The sequence below is a fragment of the Natator depressus genome, chromosome 12 (genome assembly GCF_965152275.1).
Source record: "Natator depressus isolate rNatDep1 chromosome 12, rNatDep2.hap1, whole genome shotgun sequence".
NCBI classification, from domain to species: domain Eukaryota; kingdom Metazoa; phylum Chordata; order Testudines; family Cheloniidae; genus Natator; species Natator depressus.
Genome location: NC_134245.1, coordinates 37,967,633 through 37,993,308, shown reverse-complemented (window position 1 = coordinate 37,993,308; position 25,676 = coordinate 37,967,633). Strand labels below are relative to the sequence as shown.

General features: G+C 44.0%; 1 protein-coding gene across 2 annotated transcripts in view; it reads right to left on the bottom strand.

Moving 5' to 3' along the window:
• BANP (BTG3 associated nuclear protein) overlaps window positions 1-25,425 on the bottom strand; it is a 265,439-nt gene extending 240,014 nt beyond the window's left edge. The window contains exons 1-2 of one of the 2 annotated variants that reach the window (XM_074968886.1): window positions 25,279-25,425; window positions 22,598-22,663 (exon numbers count right to left, since the gene is read on the bottom strand). The gene's annotated coding sequence lies outside the window, so the exon portion shown is untranslated. Of the gene's footprint in view, window positions 1-239; window positions 351-22,597; window positions 22,664-25,278 lie in introns of those variants that run through there. The other variant, XM_074968885.1, reaches the window with a different exon arrangement.
• Window positions 25,426-25,676: the final 251 nt, after the last annotated feature.

Here is a 25,676-nt window from a genome sequence, read left to right as displayed (position 1 = left end):
CGGGGAGACCCCACCACGGTGCCAGCAGCCCCATGGGGGAGGGGCGGAGACTCGCCAGCGCCCGCAAACCGTAGGGGCGGGGGCAGAGCCCCCCCCGGCTCGGCCCCTCCCTGAGCCTCTCGCTCGCGGCCCGGTTGCCTGGCCGACGCCGTGAGCAGCGGGGAAGCCGTGCTGGGCCGCGGCCCTCGGGCCCAACAGCAGCCGGCCCGAGCCATCCGGCCGCGGGAAGCCGCGGTTACCGTGTGTGGTGGCGAATTCTCGTGGTGTTTGTCGAGCGGCTGCGATAATGGCGTCCTTCCTCGCGAGAGATCTCCGCGTCTTCACTGCGCAGGCGCCGCCGCGCCGCTCCCACTGCTTCCCCCGTCCTCCCCGGGAGGCTGCGCAGCCGCCCAGAGAAGCCTCCTCGCAACCGCCCTGAACCGCCGCACGGCCAATGTCGACTACAACTCCCAGAAGCCAAAGCGCGCTGCCTTGTGGCCGGCGCTCCCGTGGGGCAGGCTGGGAGGTGTAGTACCATAACGTGTCGCCGTAACTGCTGGGAGTTGTAGTCCAAAGGAGCCCTGGATCGTCTTCTGTGAAAGCTGGGGCGGGTAGTTAGCCCCATTTCATGCCCGTTAGGTACTACTCTTGGGTGAATACATCCCCATGTCCCCCAGAGGGATGAATTTTGGGAGTCCATGAAATCTCATCACCTTGAGCTGGGGCATCATGACATCATGACATGACGTGACATGACATCATCGTGCAGCATTATGATGTTTTCACACACTGGCACCGCGTTGTGCGGCGCTCTCGCACTGAGTTGTGGAGTAGGGAGATTTTCCCATGACTTCATCACAGGGCTCGGTGAGGTTTAATGCTTAACAACCAATGCTGAGTCACACGGGGGCTTCTGTCTGTGGTTATTGCTGGAAACCCGGACTGTACCCATTTTTCTGTTCCTGGTCTGATATCGCAGGGGTTTTGCAAAACCCAGTGTTGTGTCTTGTGTTTTTAAACCCCTTCAGATTTGTCAATTCAAAGAGCCACTTGACTGAGCTTGTAAAACTGGCAGCAGGCTGGCTAACTCTATGAGACCTACAGGTCCTCCACCATCAAGCCTGTCACATATTGACACATTGCCTTCTATCACTCCCTTCCCAAGTCTCCCTAAGAAGTCTACCCATGTCCAAATGGTGGATTGTAAGTCAATTGCAGATCCTAATGTGTGTTTAAAGAAAACTCCAACATTTTCATCCCTGTGGGCAGGTTATTGGATCTTGCAGAACTTGTGCTGCTTCAAAAAAAAAAAAAAAACAAACAAATAAGAACGTAAGAATGGCCATACTGGGTCAGACCAAAGGTCCATCCAGCCCAGTATCCTGCCTACCGACAGTGACCAATGCCAGGTGCCCCAGAGGGAGTGAACCTAACAGGTAATGATCTAATGATCTCTCTCCTGCCATCCATCTCCACCCTCTGACAAACAGAGGCTCGGGACACCATTCCTTACCCATCATGGCTAACAGCCATTAATGGACTTAACCTCCATGAACTTATCCAGTTCTCTTTTAAACCCTGTTATAGTTCTAGCCTTCACAACCTCCTCAGGCAAGGAGTTCCACAGGTTGACTGTGTGCTGAGTGAAGAACAACAGAACGGCAGCATTTAGCAAGGTTCAGCATATTGCCGAAAGACAGGCTGCCAGTAGGAATTGGCAAAAATAACACACTGGGCTTAGGTTTCCATTGCTCCATTCGCGTGTTTGGAGCATGACTTGGGGATTAGGCAAAGGTGGCTTTAAAATACCTTTGTTTTCCCCATATTCTCAAACTGTTGAGGGCCCTCGTGGGCTCTGGCATAAGTCAGAGAAGCAGCAGGACTGCTCTCGTTTAAGCTCCGGTAAAAAAAAAAAATGTCCCTTTAGGGGTTATCCACCAGCCCTGGAGAGTAAGAATGCAATGTGTTCCAGTCACCAGTATTTCCTCCATTTGCTGCATCTGGTTTCTCCCTGCACCAGGGACTAGGAATGCAGAGGAAAGCATATGGCCATTGCAGCAGCTCACTGCTGGCTGGGGCACACTCACATGGGGAGTGTTACCCAGGGATGTTTTCACCTGCTCTACTGAAGTACCAGGGTGCAGCAAAGAACTGGCCCCAGGGAGTGCTCTCCATCCTTAGCTCTGTTCTTCAGCAGCACACTGCCCCTGTGCAACAATAGTAAATAGAGTGATAATAAGAGCTCTGGGGTTAGCAGCACTCTGCATGTTATTGTGGCAGAGAGATCTGGGGCAATGCACTGCTCAAGCAAGGGGATCCTGGAGGAAGTGAGCAGCAATAGCCTGGTAGAAAGGTGCAGCACTTCAACAGACCTGCACGTTAGAGACAGCAACAGGCAAGAAAACCTGTGAGGCATCATTGGGGATCGTCATGAGGAGAGAGAAGGAAGCAAGCAAGCTGAGGGACCCTAGAAGAGTTGCTCCAAAGAGCAGAGATGACAGCAGCGGGCATCAGGCAGAGCCCAGTCGCAACGTTTGCTGCCCCAAAAGTAGCACCAGTGCACCAGTAGTACCGAGGTGTGACTGGAGCTGATGCTCGTGTGACAGGCTTAGTGGTGGGTGAAGGTAGAGAACTGATAAGATCACTGCCTTGAAGAGAAGTGTCTGGTACCAGGGTGTAGGGCTTCTTCTAAAGTAACCATATAGCACATAAGCATGTCTAGTATGAAACAGTTGTGCATGAGAAGAGCATTGAAGCTCACAGCCAGACTCTGAAGAAGGTGCATTTGTGCAGCACCCTCATACACCTTCCTGTTAGTTATTTTGCTCCTCCCTTGGCATATCAGTTCCACACGTTTTGCACAGCCACTGAATGCCAAATCTGTACGAGTTACAGTACTTTACCCCAACACCCATCTTACTACCTATTTATACCACCATTTATGTCATCGTTGATTTTGGCTTCAAAGCTACCAGATGAGTTACAATAGCTTGCTGCATTTGGCTGAATGTGGCTCTGTTGTCCTGTATACCTCACTGTGCGTTGGGTTTGTAAAGAAATATCTAGGACCTCTTATTATTGAAAACAAAATGTGGCCACTAGGTGGTAGTATAAAAGTATATTAACTCCATTAAGGGTTTTTCACCCAGTTTACTGGGAAGTGAAGTGTTATTTTTATAATCATCAGTGCCCATTTGCTTTTTCTTATGAAAGCTTTTGTTAAGACAGTAATACAGCAATCTCCATCTCACTCTTGCCATCTCAGCACCCACATCTCTCCCTGTTCATATGTATCCACACAGCCAGAGAGGGATTCCTGTGAAGGGTATGGGAAGGAGTGGTGATAGATGGTGACACAGGGAAGAGGTAACTGATCCTCCCACCTCCTCCATGCAAGCTGTGGGGAATCCACCTTGGAGACCTCCTCTGCGCTCAGATCAACAGAGCCTGATCTGGATCTCAGTTTTTAACTTGGGTCAAATTCCAATAGACTTTAACAGGAGTGAAAAATGAGTGAGAATTTCAGGATATTAATTGTATTCTTTATTTATATAGATCCAAATGTGTCTTACCAGAAGATGCTTTGTTATTCCCACTCAGATAACAATACCTGATTTGTTATTTGAACTCAAAAGGCCAAATTTTGGCCCACTTTTTTTTTTTTTTTTTTTTTTTTTGGCGAGAGAGAGAGAGAGAGAGAGAGAGGCTAACTTTTATCTACAGTGCTATTAAAAATCATTTGCTCACAGATTACATCTGTTTTATTTCCCCCTTGTTTTAGCTTTCATTTGAGAAGAACTTCCTGGGAAAATTGCTATTCTAACATATCCAGTATGGATCACCATGTCTGGCACCAGTTGGTATCTCATTCATCAGTTTCCCTTTCTTGCTCTTAAAAAAATCACAAGGCCTAGCATACTATCAGAGGTAAAAAATTAACTCTCTGTGCACACAGTTTTGCAACTGTACCAGCACCAGGAGAACAAAGGTTGCCAAAGAGACAGATGTACTCTTCCAGGGCATTTGTTTAAACAAGTGACAGGCATTCACAACTGGTATTTGTGGGCAGATGAAAACCCAACATAGGCGGAAAAGAGAAGAGGTGATAAGAGAATATGAGCAGCTGCAGAACATTAGCTACAACATCTCTTTAGGGATGTTTTCTTTGACCATGCATAAAATCTGTGGTCAGGAACTTGCAGTTAGGATCACTGATGGCATCTGAATATGACCTATATTTGGAGATTTTTGTTTCAGTTAACTTTATTAAGTTTCTGGATAATAAACCTTACACCCAGGAAGAAGCATACACATGGTCCTAGGCACATTGTGCTGTCGCAATACATTGAACTGACATACGGTGCACGTTAAAAGCAAAGCTGTTCAATCAAAATATCACAAAATACATAATATGCATTTTTGAAACAGAGCTCTGTAATATCATCTTATGACTGCTAATGAGATTTGTAAGCCTTGACTATTAAGTCACATCTGTTTGATCTGAAACATCCATGATACTGAAATCCTGGATTCCCACAGTCATATCTGTCAGTGCACCTCAATCGCAACCTGCAGCGTCTCCTGCAATTTCAGTACTGCTTCCACACCTCTGCTAAATGTATTTCACTCTTAAACTACACTACAATAGGCTAATGTAAGTCACCTTGCGTTGACCTATTTGCGCACGTGTCTAAGCTCAAATATGTCTCAGTGACACAGTAGAACCGCCTCTCCAATCGCATGGAGCCATGGTTGACCTACTGAGGTCAAAGCAATGCGAGTGTAGATACTGCATGACCTGCATGGACCCTGTCAATCCTTCAGCAGCTGTCCCACAATGCCCCATTCCCTGTGACACTGGTCACTATTTTAAACTCCACTGCCCGGGGGCTCACAAGAGTGGAGACCATCCCTCTCCCCCTTTAAGACACCTCACATGTTTTTGAAATGCCTTTTCCTGATTGCCCACCTTGGTGAGCACACTTAGCAGCTCTCGTTTGTTGTGTGCAACTGCCCAACTGACCATGCTGGGTCCTTGCACTAGACACGCTCCTGCCTGGAGTAGACAAGAGATATTGGATCTCCTGGGCCTGTGGGCAGAAGTGGCTGTGCAAGCACAGCTAGGGACCAGATGTAGAAACACTGGCATCTATGAACAGGGGATGCAGGCAAAGAGGTATGACAGGGATCAGCAGCAGTGTTCCGTGAAAGTGAAGGAACTGCGCTAGGCATACCTCAAGGCCAGCAAGGCCAACAATAGATCTGGTACTGAACCACAGACCTACTGCTTTTATAACGAGCTGCATACCATACTTGGCAGAGACCCCACCAGTACCACAGACCAACAAGGATACCTTGGAGGAGACAGAGACCCCTACTGTGAACAGTGAGGAGGACAATGCGGGGGGGAAGGGCAGGTGAGCTCAGCACTCAGATCCAGGCATGTGACCTTTCGCATCTGAAATTTCTGCAGCCACTGCTCATTGTCCCAAACCTGCATTATAATGGGATCCCACCAGTCAGTGCTTGCTTCCTGGGCCCAGAAGTGGCGCTTCACCATTTCCAGCTGCTGTGAATGCCACCAACAACCTTGAATTGTTTTCCATTATGTGTCCCAGTTCAGGGCAACTACACTGGTATTTCCCCTCACTGGTCCACCAAGAACACCCACTCTCAGGCTTCTGGCTCCCCTGGCCATCACCTCTCTTGGGTGGAGACACGTATTGCTCTCCCTTCTGACTGGATTATCTCCAGGCTGAGCAGGTTCCCTGCCATCACTGTGTTATTCTCAGCAGAGACAGGCTGCCCAAGCAGGCCTGCTTGCTTTCTCTACAGAGACGGTTAACAGTGTGACTGCCCAGTTACAGTTACTACACAACTCTTTCTGTGCAAGCCCATTTTATTCTTAGGGTACAAGCACTGCAGAGAAAACATTAAAAACAATAAAAGAACCTGCATGCATGCTAATAAGCTTACCAGAGATCACCCCAACCCCAACATGAGCTCTTGCAGGAGCCGTTCTTCAACACCCCACCCAATGGGTTTCCTTGTGGGCTCAAGTTCATAACAGCTTCAACTCAGAACAGGCACACACAGTCTTGTGGGGCCTCAATAGGCCCATTTCTTCCAACCCTTCCCTAAGGATTGGGGCCCTCTGCGGACCAGACATCCTGTCCATTTGCTTGATCAGGAAGAAGTCCTTCAGACTGTGTAAAGCCAGGCTATTGATCCATTAGTCGTTTCTTTGTTTGTTGGTCCCTGGAGAATCCAGTTTGAACTAGTATAAGCATACCTCTCCAGAGGGTGGCTTCAAAGGGGCTAATAACCAGAGAAATTTCATGAGCATCCTCCTCCTCTTAGAGGAGTTACATACAATTCCACACTAGCACATACACAATTGTATTTTTAATACAATGGATCAGAAAAGTATTAAACCTAATTCAATCAGGTTTAATTTAGTTCAGTAAAGTTTATCTTAATTCCATAAGGTTTGCCCAGGATGTTGCAGGAAACTGTCCGTCCGTCACACTATGTCCCTCAACAAACTGTCCTTCAATAAATTGTTGTGTCCTCTGGTGTTGTGCTACTTCTTGCAGGTCTGGAAAAACGGAATAATCAAGTGTCCTCGATTTGCAATGTTAATGAGGCTACTACAGCGCTTTGGAGGCTCCATACTTGTGTCAGAGGTGGGGGACACCGAAAAATGCTGCAAGCGTTTGTGGAATTAAAAAAAAAGGCATCAAAATTATGGGACTTGGATGGCATTATGGGATGGAGAAAGTTGCATGCTGGGAACTTGATCGCTGGCTCTCAGAGATGCCTGGCCAAGTCATTTCTATTCCACAACACATTATGAAAAGTTCCCAAAGGGCATTGCACCAGATGGCAGCTTGTGTCACACTGGACTTTGCACCTCACTTTGCAACAATACAAGCACTCCTGGTGAGTATGTGCAGCACGAATGCAAGCGGCCAAATATACATGCACATGAGCGATATACAAACTCTGGTAGCTGTACGCTACCGTAACTTGCATGGACCAAAGTTTGGAGTGCAGACATGGCCTTACCCTAAGCAGCAATTGAGTCTCGTAGGCCTCAGTCCTGCAAACATGCACATGCATAACTGTTTGCCCATGAGTAGCCCCCTTGATTTCAGATACCAGAGAAATGTAAAAAAAATGGTGGGTCCTTAGCACCCACTGGCAGCTCCCCATCAGTGACTCCTCCTCCCCCCAGCATCTCCCGCCCGCCATGGATCCGCTGTTCCACGGTGCGCAGGACGCACTGGGTATGCAGTGGGGAAGAGGGAGGAGCAAGGGTGGGGGGTGCTCAGGGCGGGGGCAGGAAGAGGCGGGGCAGGGGCGGGATGCGAAGAGGCGTAGCGGGGACGGGAAGAGGCAGGATGGAGGTGGGGTTTGGGGAAGGGGTGGAGTGGGGGGAGCTGGGGCGGAGCCAGGGAGAGCACCCCCCCCCGACACACTAGAAGGTCAGCATCTATGCCTATGAGGAAAAGAAGACGGCGGGGGGACCTGAGAACAGTCTCCAAATACGTTAAGGGCTGTTATGCAGAGGCCAGGAATCAATAGTTCTCATGTCCACTGAAGGCAGGACAAGAAGTCATGGGCTTAATCTGCAGCAAGGGAGATGTAGGTTAGATATTAGGAAAAACGTTTTAACTGTAAGGGCTTGTCTACGCTGGCACTTTACAGCACCGCAACTTTCTCGCTCAGGGGTGTGAAAAAGCACCCCCTGAGTGTTGCAAGTTTCAGTGCTTATAAAGTGCCCATGTAGACAGTGCCCCAGTGCTGGTAGCTATTGCCCGCGTGGAGGTGGGTTTTTTTAGAGCTACTAGAGTGCTTTAAGGTTGCTAGTGAAGATGTGCCCTCTGAGTAGCTTAACTCTGGAATAGGCTTCCAAAGGAGGTCGTCAAATCTCCATCACTGGAGGTTTTTAAGAACAGGTGGGACAAACCCCTGCCAGAGATGATCTAGGTTTACTTGATCCTGCCTCAGCACAAGGGGCTGGACTTGATGACTGCTCAAGGTCACCTTCCAGCCCAACATTTCTATGATCCTAAGATCTAAAATGTACCCAGGAAGTTTGAGCAGCCATTGCTTCTTTTCTTCTGATCATTGTTTTAAGTGTCTATTTCCTTCGCTTTAACTGTCTTTCTAACAGTAAAATATTGTGCCCTTAAAATAACTGCTCACGAGTAACTATTCCCTAAAGTGCTGAGTTTGAAACAACGTCTTGAGCACGAAGGGAGCACAGGGGAATCAGATCCCATGTTAATGAGGACACTGCTAACATATGCAGCTGTTTTATTCTATGTAGGCTCTTATATCACTATGGATTCTGAGGGACTTCCAGTCATGCATTAAGCAATATGACCAACATCTGTCATGTGTTGTTTGTTCTTTCATCCTCTTGCCAGGGGTGGGAAGAACCATGTGCAGTGGAGTGTCTCGTTTAGGTATGGATTTATTTGCTTTTAGAGATACGTTAGAGAAGGCAATGTTAAAGAAAAGGCATTTGGAGCAGAAGATGGCGAGGATTGTGGTGGTCAGTTCCTGGGAGGGTTCGTTCCAGTCTGGGATGGCCCATAGGCCCTGGAGAAAGTTCTGTCTCTTGCACAGACCAGCTGTACTGTTATTCTGGAAAGTTTCATTGTGGTAGAGGAGCGATCTTAATCCAAGAGTTTTAGATGGTCTTTTAGGTGTCCTGGGTCCAGGCCATGGAGCACCTTGAAGATAAGAATTGAGACCCTGAGCTTGATTCAGAATTCTATGGGAAGTTAGTATAGGGAGTTAAGGACGTGAGTCATGAGGTTACTTTTACCGGGCAATAGTGGTGAGGCCAATGAAGGAAATGCTAAACTCTTTGGATGCCCCTTGTTTCCACCAGCTTTTTACCCTGCTTACTTATAAAGAAACTGCTATGCTGAAGGCTTGAGACTTCAGTGCAGAAGACTAAGGGCTTGTCTATGCTGCCCCACAGTTTGGACTGCAGGGTTGTGAACAGCAATGTACTCCAAACTGCTTCCTGTAATTCCCCCGCATGGATGCTGCAGCCCGAACTAAAAGTTTGCTAGTTCACGTTAACATAATTCTCTTCAAACAGGACTACATCAATCCAATCTCGAAGCAGCATCCACATGGGCGAGGTACAATGCAGCCCTTTGGGGCACACTTCTATTCACACCCCCAGAGTCTGAACTGGGGCAGTGTAGACACAACCTAAGCATCATGGTTACCCTTCCTTGTGCCAGCATCTAGCTTCCACTCCTGCTTGTTTGGAGTGCAACATCTTTGCACTCACAATTGCATACCAAGCAGGATCAAGGCCTGAGAGAAACAGCTGTGAACAATGAAATTTATATCATCCTTTGCCAGCTCTCTGTAGGAAAGTTGAAGACTCAGGATTACTTTAATAGGACTAATTGAGTAGGATTACTTTAACAGAACTAATTCAGTCTGTAATAATGATGGCAGATCACGTGCTCCCCCAGAGTTGCAGCTTGGCTTATACTGAGCATGTTCACGCAGACGGAGCATGCTCAGTAACATCTGCTGAAGCCATTGCCCTCACTCTGCCCCAACATCATTGTCAGGTACAGGTCGTCTCTGCATGGCAGGGATCACACTGAACAAGAAAGCTCCACTCATGAGAATCACCTTAATGAGACATGGCTCACAGTAGGTTGTGCAAATATACTGACTGTAATTGTTGGTGCTGCTTGGTTTCACTGGGCTTCTCCCGGGTTCCTGGGTTTGGTTCCTTCTTGACTGGGGGAAAAAAAGTGTTGGCACCTCCCCAACATCACCTACTTATGGCATGGAAATGAGACATTACTCAGAGTAAACTGTGCACATCTGTGACTCACCCTCTCTTCTCTTTCATGCATAATTAAATAGCCAATGATGTTGACTTTCAAATTATAATCACTGAGCATCTGAGTTAACACCTCATTGATATCAATGGGGCAGTTCAGCCCTTGCAGAGCTATTGTTCCAGACTCTCCGCAGACTCATCTCTGTATCTGTTACACTCAGGCCAGGTCTACACTGCTGTCACGTTTCAAGTGTAGACAAGCCCTCAGTTCATTTATTTTGAGGTTTTCTTTACAACCATAACAGCTTGAATCTTCTTTTCTGAATGAAAGCTGAGCTTGTGAGAAAAAGATAGTAGCTTCAGAGAAGTGCTGGTATGATCTGTGGGTGGGCACCTGTTGTTTCCAAGTCCTGGTACATGAAGAAGAATATTCGTAACATTTCTTCCTCTCTCAGTCCTAAACCAAGTGGGACAATTCCAAACCAGTGGAATCCTAATTCGGGCACTATTTTCCTCTGACTAATATCATGGGTTTGGAGCTGGCCGGGGCTTACATAATGGCACTACCCTGTTGTATGTTGAAAGAAAGCAAATATTTAATTAATTGCATCAGCTTTGCCCCGTGCAATCTGAAAAGTACACCCAGAAAAAGTGAAATTGACAATGACGACAACAGATTTTAAGTTTTCCATGAAGAGAAAGAGTGTGTCTCCATTGCGCACAATTCAGGGACACAGCAGGCATTCAAACACTCATAACTGTGAGCATGCTTAAAGGCCTGATCTTGCAACCCTTTTGGGAGGCAGAACTCTCATTGACTTCATGTGGCCTGTAGGCACCTTGATTCCAGGCTAGCGGCTCAGGTAGTGAAGCAATGTATTAACAGACAACCAGAGGTGAAAGTAAGCCGGTCCGGTGGTACATAGTCAACCATACCGGCAGGGGGCAGCTTCCCCAAGCCGGCAATTTAAAGGTCCCAGGGCTCCCGGCAGTGGCCGGAGCCCTAGGCCTTTTAAATCGCCGCCAGAGCCCCACTGCTGGAGCCCCGTGGTAGCGGTGGCGGTCCGGGGCTCTGGTGGCAATTTAGAGGGCCCAGGGCTCCGGAAGCTGCTACCACAGCGAGCCCCGGGCCCTTTAAATCACTGCCAGAGCTCTGGGGTCGCGGCGGCGGCCAGGAGCCCGGGACTCTCCCAGCCCCGGACCCTTTAAATCATTGCCCGAGCCCCGGGGCTCCCGGCCGCTACCGCTACCATGGGGTTCCGTCGGTGATTTAAAGAGCCCGGGGCTCCCAGCCACTGCTACCGCAGCCCCAGGCCCTTTAAATCTCGATTTAAAGGGCCTGGGGATTTAAAGGCCCCACCCCTTCCGGTTGAGGCCCCGCCCCCCTGCCCAGGACTTCGGCATATCAGTAAGTCCTTTAAATTACTTTCACCCCTGCAGCCAACTCACCCTAAGCAGTAGGTTAGGTTAGAAAGAAAAATACCACAGATAAATCAACCTCAGTAGAACACGAAAGCAAATGAGATTAAAGGGCATAAAACCAACACCTTCAGCTTTGCATTCATGATGAGCAACCCTACAATAACAAATTGAAGTACGTGTGCATGATGAACAAAAACCAGTTTCAGCAAGGAAAGACATTTCCTATTCAAAACCACATTTGTTATAAGTGAATTTGTAACAAGGGGCTGGGTCAATTCAGTCCTTTTGAGTGATCAGACCATGCTGGGAAGGGGGAGGGTGTGTGTCAGGTGATCCCTGTAAAGAACAAAGGGCTATCAGCTGAGAGGAGTTGGGGAGGGGAAATGGGCTCCTGTACTAGGCCCTGATGCAGCTTTTGACACTGTCTCCCACAGTATTCTTGCCAGCAAGTTAAAGAAGTATGGGCTGGATGAATGGACTATAAGGTGGATAGAAAGCTGGCTAGATTGTCGGGCTCAACGGGTAGTGATCAATGGCTCCATGTCTAGTTGGCAGCCGGTATCAAGCGGAGCGCCCCAAGGGTCAGTCCTGGGGCCGGTTTTGTTCAATATCTTCATTAATGATCTGGAGGATTGTGTGAACTGCACGCTCAGCAAGTTTGCAGATGACACTAAACTGGGAGGAGAGGTAGATACGCTGGAGGGTAGGGATAGGATATAGAGGGACCTAGACAAATTAGAGGATTGGGCCAAAAGAAATCTGATGAGGTTCAACAAGGACAAGGGCAGAGTCCTGCACTTACGACGGAAGAATCCCATGCACCGCTACAGACTAGGGACCGAATGGCTTGGTAGCAGTTCTGCAGAAAAGGACCTAGGGGTTACAGTGGACGAGAAGCTGGATATGAGTCAACAGTGTGTCCTTGTTGCCAAGAAGGCCAATGGCATTTTGGGATGTATAAGTAGGGGCATTGCCAGCAGATCGAGGGACGTGATCGTTCCCCTCTATTAGACATTGGTGAGGCCTCATCTGGAGTACTGTGTCCAGTTTTGGGCCCCACACGACAAGAAGGATGTGGAAAAATTGGAAAGCGTCCAGCAGAGGGCAACAAAAATGATTCGGGGACTGGAACACTTGACTTATGAGGAGAGGCTGAGGGAACTGGGATTGTTTAGTCTGCGGAAGAGAAGAATGAGGGGGGATTTGATAGCTGCTTTCAACTACCTGAAAGGGGGTTCCAAAGAGGATGGATCTAGACTGTTCTAAGTGGTAGCAGATGACAGAACAAAGAGTAATGGTCTCAAGTTGCAGTGGGGGAGGTTTAAGTTGGATATTAGGAAAAACTTTTTCACTAGGAGGGTGGTGAAGCACTGGAATGCGTTACCTAGGGAGGGGGTGGAATCTCCTTCCTTTGAAGTTTTTAAGATCAGGCTTGACAAAGCCCTGGCTGGGATGATTTAGTTGGGAATTGGTCCTGCTTTGAGCAGGGGGTTGGACTAGATGACCTCCTGAGGCTCTTCCAACCCTGATATTCCATAATTCTGTGACTGAAAGGAAGGGTGTTTTCTTTCAGCATTGAGAGAGGCAAAGGGAAAAGTCCCTGGGATCTATAACCTGTGGTGGGCAGAAGAACAATTTCGGTTTTGATGGTTTTTCCAAAGTTTTATGTTTGAAGAATAAAATTGTGCCTGGAAGGAAATTTGAGCATGGGAGTGTATCCTTCCTGGGAAGGTCAAGGGATCCGACCTGAGTGGGGGAAACTGAGGCATCAGTTAGCCTGAAGCCAGACCGAGTAGGAGGTGCTTCAACAGATTTTAAAAAGAACATTAAAACTTGTAAAAAATGCTTCACGTTTACTTTTAGTGAATTAAAAAATATTTTTTTTTAGGTCTGAAAGTTCATAATTCCTCACTTCCATTTTCCTGTGATGAATCTCTATGCTTCAAAATATATAAACCAAATTTTTCTCTCACTTGCACTCGGTGGATGTCAGTGAAGATACTACAAATTTACACTCGGGTAAATAAGAGCAGATTTTGGCCGTTCCTATTACATCTGCATTGTCATAGGTAAGCTATTGGCCTGACCTAGCATACAGTTCCTCAGTGTTTAGGGGGGAAAATGGGCATTGAACAAATATTACTGAGCCCAAGCATTCAAAAATTGTGAGTCAGCCCCTAAAAATCAAGAGCTGGTTACCAGTACATTCTGAGTACTTTTCATCTGCCTTTTGTTTTTGAGTCGCGGGCAGGGGGTGGTCATATTTTCCAAGCTTTATTTTACAACCATAAAGGCTAGAAACTACTTTCTATTTAAATTAATGCTGAGATTTTCATGTAGTCCCCTGACTTCGGGAGGGGAGGGAGCTTTAAAGAGAACCCCAAATCTTGTGAGACTAATCATAAAATAATGAGTGGACAGTACTAATTGAAGCAATTGTTTTGTGGGGTTAAAACTGCATGGAGTTTGCAAACAAACATAAGAAAAAGTAGGTCAGATGTGTGTTTATTCCTTTTGCTAATATTTCTTTTTGTAGAGAAAGTTTGTTTAAATTATTAATAGTAAGAGTCCTTATGTAGCATTTTCCATCTTCAAAGTGCTTTGAAGTCATTAATTAATCTAACTCATTAATTGGGAAAGAGATTAAAATATGGTATTGGAATGAGAAGCCTCTGAAAAGACAGATCAGCAAATATTTTTAAACCCACTTGCTAAACTAGACTCACTGCAGGAAGCATAAATTGGAAACTCTGGTGCACTTAACCAAAGCCATATTTGGCTGAAGCCAAAAATAAGCTTGCTTTGGCTCCAAAACTTTGTTGACCAGGTCTTGGAGCCAAGGACATTTTGGGGAGCAGCTCTAAGCTTAGAAGTAGATACTAACATATAGGATTTTGCAAAACATCCAAACTGCATGGCCATTTGTGTTATACAGACATACAAAATGCCAGATCTACCTCAATGGAGCTATGTTCAATGGACTTCAGTGGAATTATGTTGACTTTTCAGTTGCTGAGGATCTGACCTGAACCATGCCAGTCATGGGCTCTCTGACCTATTGGTTAGGTCCTATTGTGGGGAAAAAGTTACATTAGATGAAGACTGACACTTTAATTTATTTGGTATTTTAGTTTCACACATCGACAAATTGAGGGGGCAGTACAGCGTGGTAGAACTCAGGGACTATTGTCTCCTACATAGGTCCTCTTCATTCTTCCTCTAATTAGACTCTAACATACAGCAACATAGGGAGGATTGAGGGCTAAGATCAAAATAAAGCAACACACATTTGACCTCACAATTTAATCAACATCTTACAGTTGCTACCAATTCATAAATGACTCTATTTTACCCTGAGGAACTTTCCTCAGAAAATACCTTTCCTCTTCCTTAAACACAGTTATAAATACATTCTTCCTGAAACTCTCCTTACAATACGCACATAACCATGTAATTTCTGTAAGCATTTGTTTGAGAACTGTGAAAGGTGCCATCAGGCGTTTAGGGGGTTCAGTTTCTAATAGCTTCACTTTATCCAGGCCTGGTTGCTACTTTATAACATTATGAATAGCCATTACCAAGTGAAACGCTTGCCCAAGATTGCATACCTAGCCTGAATGAAACCCTGCTCCAGAAGCTACTTGTTGTATCAGTACCACCACAGAGATTCCGAAGCCAAGTGCCATGTCATAATATTGAGCATTGTGAGGGGGAAATGAAGAAATGAAAGGAAGGGATTTACATACAGTCATGTCATATAAAGCAATAGAGTTCTTGGAAAAAATATGTGAAAGAATACAAATAGGGAATAGAATGTTTGTGCTTTTATTCCTAAAAATACAGGATGGAAAAATCCTAAATCTGCCCCCAAATGGAAACAGTACTGCCTGGCTGATACAGTGGTTGAACTGTCATGAAAGGGACAGTGAGGGAGATTTCCTTGATTCTGGGGAAGTTCATCCTTGTCTCTAGATACTACAAAACTACTCCTCTCCTGGGATGTCTTATCGAGATAATTCTAAAGAACAAATTCATAGCCTTTGAAATGCATCAGATTGCACTGCATGGCATGTAGTATTAAAATATTTTCTCCATCTGTTCTCCTGCAAGGGCTTTATATCTCCCCTGCCCCAGCTGCCTTCTCTAAATTGCTCAGCTTGAGTAACAAGCAATTGTCATGTTTGTGATTTTTATAAAAACAAAATTAAGATCAATTTAACGCCACAAAAGTAACAGAACATGAAGATTTTTGAAGCAAGTGTAATATTTATGAATAAGAAACCTTTCCTTCCATATGACAAGAATGATTTCTCCAAATCTGCAGTGTTTGCAGAGCCAGACAAAAAAGGAGGCATGAAAAGCACATGCAGAATAATCATCAACTAGCCCTGCCCCCCCCAATTTTTTTTTACAACCAATGAGGAAGCCAGACCAGGGAGCTGTTGAAATTTAACTGTTTGTTCAGGGTGGTTGTCTCTTTTCCCCCTAAAGAAAGGTGTGTACCATGCAGTTAGAATGGCTTATAAAAAGGATCGGAGATCACTTGGTTATCTGAAAGCTGTACTTGCACAGCTTTTTATCTCTGCTTTGTGTTGATAGGTTGCCAGGCTCTTGAAAGCTGTTTTGGCTGTAAGTCTGACTGAGGTGCCAGGATTGTACTAATGAACAGCATAAAGGTAATTAGTCTGGCACATTTATGCAAGCAGCTGAAAACTATTGGGGGGCAGCGATTGGTGCCAGCAAGACCCTGCAGCATGGTCACCTGCACTCAGATAAACAAGAATGCTGCATGTGAGTATATTTCATTTTGATTAAAATAGTGCCCTGAACACCTGTATGAGTTAGCAACAGTGAGGGCTATCAAAGAGGGGCACAGACAATAAGAATAATAAGTTTTGCTCTCACTGTCTTTCTAATATAGCAGTAGAGACCAACACAGGGAACTTGAGACCTTGAAAAGAGATTGCAAAAAAACAAAAGTAGAATTTCAAAAGATAACAGAATGAGAGAAACTGGAGATGGAAAAGCCTGATGTTATCTAGACTATTTCATTCACTCCTGGTTGTGTGAGATTAAAACATCATTCTTCAGTATTTGTGCAGTGAGAGCCAATGGGTGTCATTGGTCTGGTTATGATTCTAAATTGTAACCATTCACAGGGTGCAAAAGAAGTATTTTTTCTATCTGATGGTCTGACTGATTTCCATGAAAGCCATATTTGTAAATGTAACTGAAACCACTTTTAGGGCCTGATCCAAAGCCCATCAAAGTAAATGGAAAGATTCCCATTGACTTCAAAGAGCTCTGGATCAGGCTTATACAGATTAAACACTGAAATTATTAATTCAAGAAAACAGGGTTTGATAGAAATACACAAAGCCCCCAAATGGGCTGTATAGAAGATCCACATTAAATTCCTTACTAAAATGCAAAATAAGATTGGGTGACACAAGGGGTTTAGTGGTATACAATACTATTAACATATCTACAAATGACTTACGGCTGGGCTCCTCATGAGGTAGGCATGTCTAATCACTTGTATGGAGATCATGTCACAGGGTAATAACAAATAATAAAACCCTACACATAGAAAGTGCATTTCATCCAGAATACTTTTTTCATTTCTGTAAATGTATTAGTTTTGTTGCGTTTTCTCAAAAAGTGCAATTTTGGCCCTGTTTGAATATAGAGAAAGGTGATACTTTGTTCAATTGAATAATCAAACAGCACTCTTTATATTCGCCTGCGTAATGACCAAACAGCTTTATTTTACCTGGGTGGCAGAAAACAAAGCAGAATGCAGATCTTTAATAGTTCCTCATTCATAAATGCATTTTGGCAGGTAACACCACAAAATAAGAAAAGGAGTACTAGTGGCACCTTAGAGACTAACCAATTTATTTGAGCATAAGCTTTCGCTCACAAAAGCTTATGCTCAAATAAATTGGTTAGTCTCTAAGGTGCCACTAGTACTCCTTTTCTTTTTGCGAATACAGACTAACACGGCTGCTACTCTGAAACCACAAAATAAATATTCTGCCATTGATTGCTTGGCATTTCAATAAGCCAGTTATTGTGAGATTGGTCTCCAAATGCAGTGATGCATTATTGTATTGTATAAATCTTCCAGAGCATGGAATCCTTATGTAACATACAACATCCAAGATTCTTTGTCACTCAGCAATTCCATATTAATTCATAACATAATTTTACAAGGATGTAAAGTGCAATGTTACCCTAATGAATTTGAATTAATTTCAGCCAATTCCTTGTTTTGTCCTCCACAGAACAGAAAATGTAAAGTTGGTTCTGAAAACTTCAGTGAATAAAGCTGCACTAAATCCTCTCAGAACAGACAGGATAAGTCATTCAACAAGTGGCACAACTTGTAACTATAGGTCTTTCACCAGCATTGAAAAACGTCCTTTACTTTTTAATCTGGAAAAAATGCATACTTTCTCTCTCCAGAACCTAGCTTAGCGCCAGACCTTGTTAATGTAGAAAAAGATCCACAAAAAAAATCTAGTAATTTATTTCTAGTGCACAGTTTGAATTAGTCAGATGACAGTATTTTTCCCTTTTCTGACTTTTTTAGATGTTTTCTTAGCACAAGATGACAGTCTGTTTAAAAGTTTTGTACTTGCTACCCTGCTAGTTTTATTTCTACTGTATTGCAGGACTGTTCAGGAAGCTTGACTTATTCCATTTAAAAACATATATAAAAAAAAAGATTAAGGCATTGTTCATTTGTTTGAAGAAGAGTGATGGTGTGTTCGTTTTAAAATCAGAAAGATCAGACCTTATCAATTATTAGGTCTTCAAAAGAGTTTAAGTGAATTGATTTACTGTATGTAGCATTTTCCGAAGTATGTGTTAGCCCTGGTCTACAGTAAGGGGGGGGGGGAATCAATCTAAGTTACGCAATTTCAGCTATGTGAATAACGTAGCTGAAGTCGACATACTTAGATTGACTTACCGTGGTGTCTTCACTGCGGTGAGTCGACTGCTGCCGCTCCCCCATCGACTCCGCTTGCACCTCTCGCGGAGCTGGAGTACAGGAGTCGATGGGAGAGTGCTCGGGGGTCGATTTATCACGTCTAGACTAGGTGAATTCAGGTATTGGCCACTGTATGGGGTGGAGGGCAGTGTTTGAGTAGGTGCTTCGGCTGGAGGAGAAAGCTCAGCTGATGGCACTTGTATTTTGTTTTTGTAATTGGCAGGGCACCCAGAGCTTGTGAGCAGGTGCTTTTTATTTCTTCTCAGTCAAAATAAATTAACAAATAAACTTCTTTACTAGTCACCTATGAAGACATGTTGAATGACTCATGCTAGTGTTAGTCCAAGATCCAAAACCTCCCCAAGTTTTTGAGCCTGCTTGATAAAGAGTAGAAGATTTCAGTAACAGTGTATCTGTAGTGAAGATTAAGTCCATATTAGCTTTACCCTGCCAGCTGGAATTACCTGCTTTTTATCAGATTCCTATCTTAACCACACACTTTGGAAGCAAAGAGAAGCTCAACCTTTAACAATCCGCTGCTGCTTTCCTAACAAGCATACAGAACTCGCTACATACCATTTGATAAAAGTAAAGGCATTAGACAGTTTACATCAATAAACTGGCCTGCAACATAATCCAAAACTGACATAAACTCAACAAAACTTTTCAACACCTTGTCATGACGGAACATAGCCAAGTAATCAATGCTATCACCTAGCAAATCTAGGCGTTTGTGTGAGCCATAAAAAGAAATCAACCCATTCTGGACTTCTCTGTTAACATTCAATCCAAGTGGTTGAAGCAAAGCCACAATTTCTTAAGGTTTATATGTTTCTTTATGTTGTTTTGGTTATATGTTTATTTGTGGATTCCCCCATTTGGAAGGTGTTGCCATGGAAAGTATACCACCAGCTCAGCATTAGCAATTTTTTTCCCCTCTAGCTGGGTGTGGTTCTCAAAATGTTTAGTTTGCCAAATGTTTGGTATCCTGTCCTCACTGTTTTGCTTCAGAGTTGCATACAGTGTGTTCTAGGGATTCCCCATGGAAACAAACCAAGATTCTCCACTAAAAAGCAACTTTGAAAGATCTGTTGAATAAAGAAAGTTGACCACCCATAAACCTGAGAACCAACTGGAATTGTCATTTTAAACCTCTCACTCCTCTGAAATATAGGGGGATTAATTTTAATATTCTTTCTTCTAATTTCATACCCAAATTCTTATTGATTTTCTTTTTCACAGGAGTATCTAAGGAAATTGTAGACAAGTGCAAGTTATTTTGTCTCTGCCAAAAGCAAATTCTGATATATCATTGAAAAGATGTAGGGCCCAATTCTAATCACAGTTACAGCAGTATAAATCTGGAGTAAATCCAGTTATTTAAGGATTTACACTGCTCTACTTGTGATTAGAATCAGGCTTTCAAATTCTTTTCTGTGAAGTTTGTATAAGTTATAATAACTGTCTGGCAGCACACATGGCTCTGGGCAGTTCAAACTTCAACATAAATAACAAGAGTGTTTCAACTTTTCCGCTTTCAATTTGTCAAACTAGAACCCATTAGATCTTACCAATGATTGATTCTTGATCCTAAAGTCTGAATAGTATAATACACCAGTCTCAATACCTATCCTATATACTGCAGCCCACCTCTTTAGTAAATTCTGAAGATACTAAACATCTGTGAGAAGCTTTCCCTAAGGCTTTTGATTCTGACATCAGCACCAAATGTATTTTTCAAGAGTGATTTCAAAGAGCTCTGGTAAATTCCCTGCAACTGCAACTAATTACAATTCAAAGACATTTGAAGCCATTCAGGTAGTCTTAATCTATCAATCTCAAACAGCAAAGGTGAAAAAAATCTAGGACATGATGATGCCAGAGAGTAAAGATGCTTATATAACAGAGTAAACTGAAATCAAATATCACTGCACTTGTTCAGAGGGTATAACATATATAGGAGATTTGTTCTGTTGCATTTAGATCTTTTCTGGGTCTACAATATTCATCATTATTCCTACAGCAACATAGTACTGTAGGTACTTAACAGACAGATGGTAGACAGGACCCTACCCCAAGGAGGAGGGTTGGGGCCTACATTAGACATGACAAAGAGGTAACAAACAAAGCAAAGGGTGGAGGGAAAGGACAGAATAAACGGAACAGGGCAATTATGGAGTGATCCATCCTGTCATCCTCTCCCAGTTTCTGGCAGTCAGAGGTTTAGGGACACCCAAAGCATGGCACTGCATCCCTGACCATCTTGGCTAATAGCCATCAAGGGACCTATCTTCCATTAACTTATCTAATTCTTTTTTGAACCCAGTTATGCTTTTGGCCTTCACAACATCCCCTGGCAATGAGTTCTACAGGTTGACTGCATTGTGTGAAGAAATACTTCCTTTTGTTTGTTTTAAACCTTTTGGCTATTAATTTAATTGCTCTGGTTCTCGTGTTATGTGAAGGGATAAATAACACCTCCTGATTCACATTCTCTACACCACTAATGATTTATATATTCCCTTAGTCGTCTCACTTCTAAACTGAGCAGTCCCAGTCCTTTTAATCTCTTCTCACTTAGTCATTCTGTTGAATTTAGTGTCCCCTTTTAGTTACATTAGAATAAAACTTCTAAGACAATTGACAAATAATTAAAACAATGTATCTTTGGCCAGCTTCTAATCAGCTGCACCGATATCATCAGCCCCTTCAAGTGGATAGAGTTGCAAGGGCATAGCTGAGGGCAGAATGGTGCCCCTTCATAGCCTTCCGAAACCTATATACCATCCATAGACACAACTGGTAATTAATAGACATCTGAGGATTTTTAAATCTATGTTTTCATTTGAGCAGTATGTATTCCCATGTGGGACATAACATTTAAAAAATTGTAGCAAATACATTTATTTATTCTGATTAATTTGTACTGTTTGCAGTATATTAGTGCCCACAGTCCCCAATAAGAACAGGAGTACTTGTGGCACCTTAGAGACTAACCAATTTATTTGAGCATAAGCTTTCATGAGCTGCAGCTCACTTCATTGGATGCATCATGAAAGCTTATGCTCAAATAAATTGGTTAGTCTCTAAGGTGCCACAAGTACTCCTTTTCTTTTTGCGAATACAGACTAACACGGCTGTTACTCTGAAACCAGTCCCCAATAAGGGTCAATTCGGGCCCACTTGGTTAGGTATGTACACACACATACTAAGATTCAGTCATGCCCTGAAGGTATTTTAAAAAATGTAGTACAACAGGTACCAGTTTGGCAAGTTTGGTACAGCATTTCACATACCTTTCAGAAAGAGATTCAGTTGCCTTTTTGCTGAACCCTGAAGCTAAATCTGTTGCTGAGTGTTGCTACCTGCCTTCTGAGTGAAGGGAGCTGGGGCACTGTGAGCATATCACACCTGAGTTCTATTCTGTTCATGGGCTCTCTCTGCTTCTGGGTGCAATTCTAGGTGCTAGTCACAACCAGTGATACCAACAATAGCCTGGGACCTGGTTACTTGAGAAATTGCTTCTGCCTTTTATGTTTCTTAATTTTTGTGACTATCTGATGCAGCATTTTTGGAGTTGGTTCTTGAGATAGAACTCTCTAGGTCTGGTAACAGGGCAGTCTCATCAGAAGGACTCAAGGCTCAACCCTGCAAAAAGCTGAGCACTGTGATCAAGCAAAGTGTTTAACCATATGGGGTATCTTTACACAGGGCTAAAAAACCCACAGCTGGCCCGGGTCAGCTGATTCCGGCACATGTGGCTTGGGCTCCTGGGGCTAAAAAACTGCCATGTAGATGTTCAGGCTCGGGCTCCAGCCCTCACCCAAATGTCTACACAGAAATTTTTAGCCCTGCAGCCCAAGGCCCTAATATAGATCAGGCAGCAGCAACTGCTGACATTTTAAACCATTTTATGTAGACCTGCTCTGAGCAGCGTTAAATGGCACTGTCATGGTTACAGGTCTGGCTGCACCTCTGTCCCCTTTGTCGCCTCTCTGAGGTCTTGTCTATACTTAAAACACTACAGCGGTACAGCTACACTGCTTCAGTGCAGACACTACTTATGCTGAGGGGAGGGGTTCTCCATTGGCGTATGTAATCCACCTCCCCAAAAGGTAGTAGCTAGGTTGATGGAAGAATTCTTCCATCAACCTAGCTCTGTCTTACTTACTTAGGTTGGCTTAACAATGCCACTCAGGGGTGTGGATTTTTCACATCCCAGACTGACGTAGTTAAACCAACATAATTTTTAGTGTAAATTAGGCCTGAGCATACCCCCTCCTGGTATTGAGCTTCATACCTTTACTTATTCCAGGGTGGAATCCCATGATTCCCCTACTCCTAGGCTGGGCCCTGAGTTACAGTACCTTATGCATCAATTGTTGTTATCCAGCAGATCCAAGTGAGTTCAGGCACCAATGCTTCAGGAGTCTCTGACAGTGACAAAACAGCCTTCTTAACAAAGTATTGTTTATTTTGCATTAGAAACAAAGCATTTAGATAAAAAGTTTTTTTTAAAACAACAGTCTATGTACATACCTGCCTTACCTAAAGTCTTACCTACCCTGATGATAACCTATGCAGGCCTAATTTCTAGGGCTGTCAAGTGATTAAAAAAATTAATTGCGATTAATCACAATGTTAAACAATAATAGAATACCATCTATTTTAAATATTTTTGGATGTTTTCTACATTTTCAAATATATTGATTTCAATTATAACACAGAATACAAAGTGTACAGTGCTCGCTTTATATTTATTTTTGATTACAAATATTTGCACTATAAAAACCAAAAGATATAGTATTTTTCTGTTCACCTAATAACAGTACTGTAGTGCAAACTCTTTATTGTGAAAGTTGAACTTACAAATGTAGAATTATGTACAAAAATATAACTGCATTCAAAAATAAAACAATGTAAAACTTCAGAGCCTACAAGTCCATTCAGTCCTATTTCTTCTTCAGCCAATCGCTCAGACAAACAAGTTTGTTTACATTTGCAGGAGATAATGCTGCCCGCTTCTTGTTCACAACGTCACCTGAAAGCGAGAACAGGTGTTCTCATGGCACTTTTGTAGCTGGTGTCACAAGATATTTATATGCCAGATGTGCTATGGATTCATATGTCCCTTCATGCTTCAGCCACCATTCCAGAAGACATGCGTCCATGCTAATGATGAGTTCTGTTCAATAACAATCGAAAGCAGTGCGGACCGACGCATGTTCATTTTCGTCATCTGAGTCAGATGCCACCAGGAGGTTGATTTTCTTTTTTGGTGGTTCAGGTTCTGTAGTTTCCACATCTGAGTGTTGCTCTTCTAAGACTTCTGAAAGCATGCTTCACACCTCATCCCTCTCAGATTTTGGAGGGCACTTCAGATTCTTAAACCTTGGATTGAGTGCTGTAGCTATCTTTAGAAATCTCACATTGGTACCTTCTTTGTGTTTTGTCAAGTCTGCAGCGAAAGTGTTCTTAAATTGAACAGGTGCTAAGTCATCATCCAAGACTACTATAACATGAAATATATGGCAGAATGCAGGTAAAACAGAGCGGGAGACATACAATTCTCCCCCAAGGAGTTCAGTCCAAATTTAATTAACACATTATTTTTTTAACAAGCGTCATCTGTATGGAAGCACGTCCTCTGGAATGGTGGCCAAAGCATGAAGGAGCGTACAAATGTTTAGCATATCTGGCAAGTAAATACCTTGCAATGCCAGCTACAAAAGTCCCATGCAAACGCTTGTTCTCACTTTATGGTGACATTGTAAATAAGAAGTGGGCAGCATTATCTCCTGTAAATGTAAACAAACTTGTTTGTCTTAGCGATTGGCTGAACAAGAAGTAGGACTGAGTGGACTTATAGGCTCTAAAGTTTTGCATTGTTTTGTTTTTGAGTGCAGTTATGTAACAAAAGAAATCTACATTTGTAAGTTGTACTTTCACGATAAAGAGATTGCGCTACAGTACTTGTATGAGGCGAATTAAAAAATACTGTTTCTTTTGTTTATCATTTTTACAGTGCAAATATTAGTAACCAAAAATAATGATATAAAGTGAGCGGTGCACACTTCGTATTCTGTGCTGTAATTAAAAGCAATATATTTGAAAATGTAGAAAAACATCCAAAAATATTTTTAAAATTTCAATTGGTAGTCTATTATTTAACAGTTCGATTAATCGCGATTAATTTTTTTTAGTTAATCGCTTGAGTTAACTGCAATTAATCGACAGCCCTACTAATTTCTTCAAATACCCCAGTGTAGTCCCTGTTCCTGGTTCCTGCAGCCTGGTTGCTCCCAAACTACACCTTTCTGGCTTATTTTGAGCCATCTTTTTCCTTCCTGCTTGCCTTTCCTTACAGCTCCCTACTAAACTATACCAATATACTCACATAGTAAATACCCGCAATCAACATACAGCAGTGGTTCTCAACCAGGGGTCCGGGGCCCCCTGGAGAGCCATGAGCAGGTTTCAGGGGGGCCACCAAGCAGGACCAGCATTAGACTCGCTCTGCCCCAGGGTAGAAAGTTGAAGCCCCACCGCGTGCTGCTGAAGCCTAGGGCCCTGAGCCCCACCACTGAGGGCTGAAGCCAAAGCCTGAGCAATGTAGCTTTGTGGGGGCCCCTGTGGCATGGGGCCCCAGTCAAGTGCCCTGCTTGCTACCCCCTAACGCCTTCCCTGGCTTTTATATGCAGAAAACCAGTTATTGTGGCACAGGTGGGCCGTGGAGTTTCTATAGCATGTGGGGGGAGAGGGGCATCGACTCAAAGAAAAAGGTTGAGAACCCCTGACATACAGCACTCATACATGTTTACAGAGCAGCACCTATTCCACCGCAGACACCATGATTAAAGCACCTGCGCCCTGGCTACACTAGTGCTAGTATAACAGAGATTTTAAGAACAAATGAATCACAGTCTCTATGACTTAGTTTCTGCCCCGGTAACAGGGAGTTATGAGGATTAATTCATTCACTTCAGTAAGGCACCCGGAGATCTAAAGCTGGAGGAGTGGGGCACAGCAAGGCTGCTCCCTGCCCTACCGTTTGCAGGACTGTCCAGACTTTCTCGTCTTGTGACATGCACGGAAGCATCTCAACTGTTGAAGCAAGACTGCGCTGCGGTGGGATGTGACCTGCCACAACATTATCATTCTGGGGGACGATGCAGCAATGTGCAAAACCTCTATTTCAGAGTCAGACTGTAGGACAGACAGAGGGAAAGTCAAAGGGAGGGACAACAGGACAGGAGCAGGCACGGTGAGAATCAAAGGCACAGACAGATGGAGGAACATGCAATGAAAGTCTACGGGCCAGTGACAGACAGACAGGGGGTACAGACAATCTACCAGCAGGGCCAGACAGAGGGGGGGACAGAGACAGACAGACGGGGGGACAGACAGACGGAGGGTCTAGGGGCAGCACGGACAGACGGGGGGGCA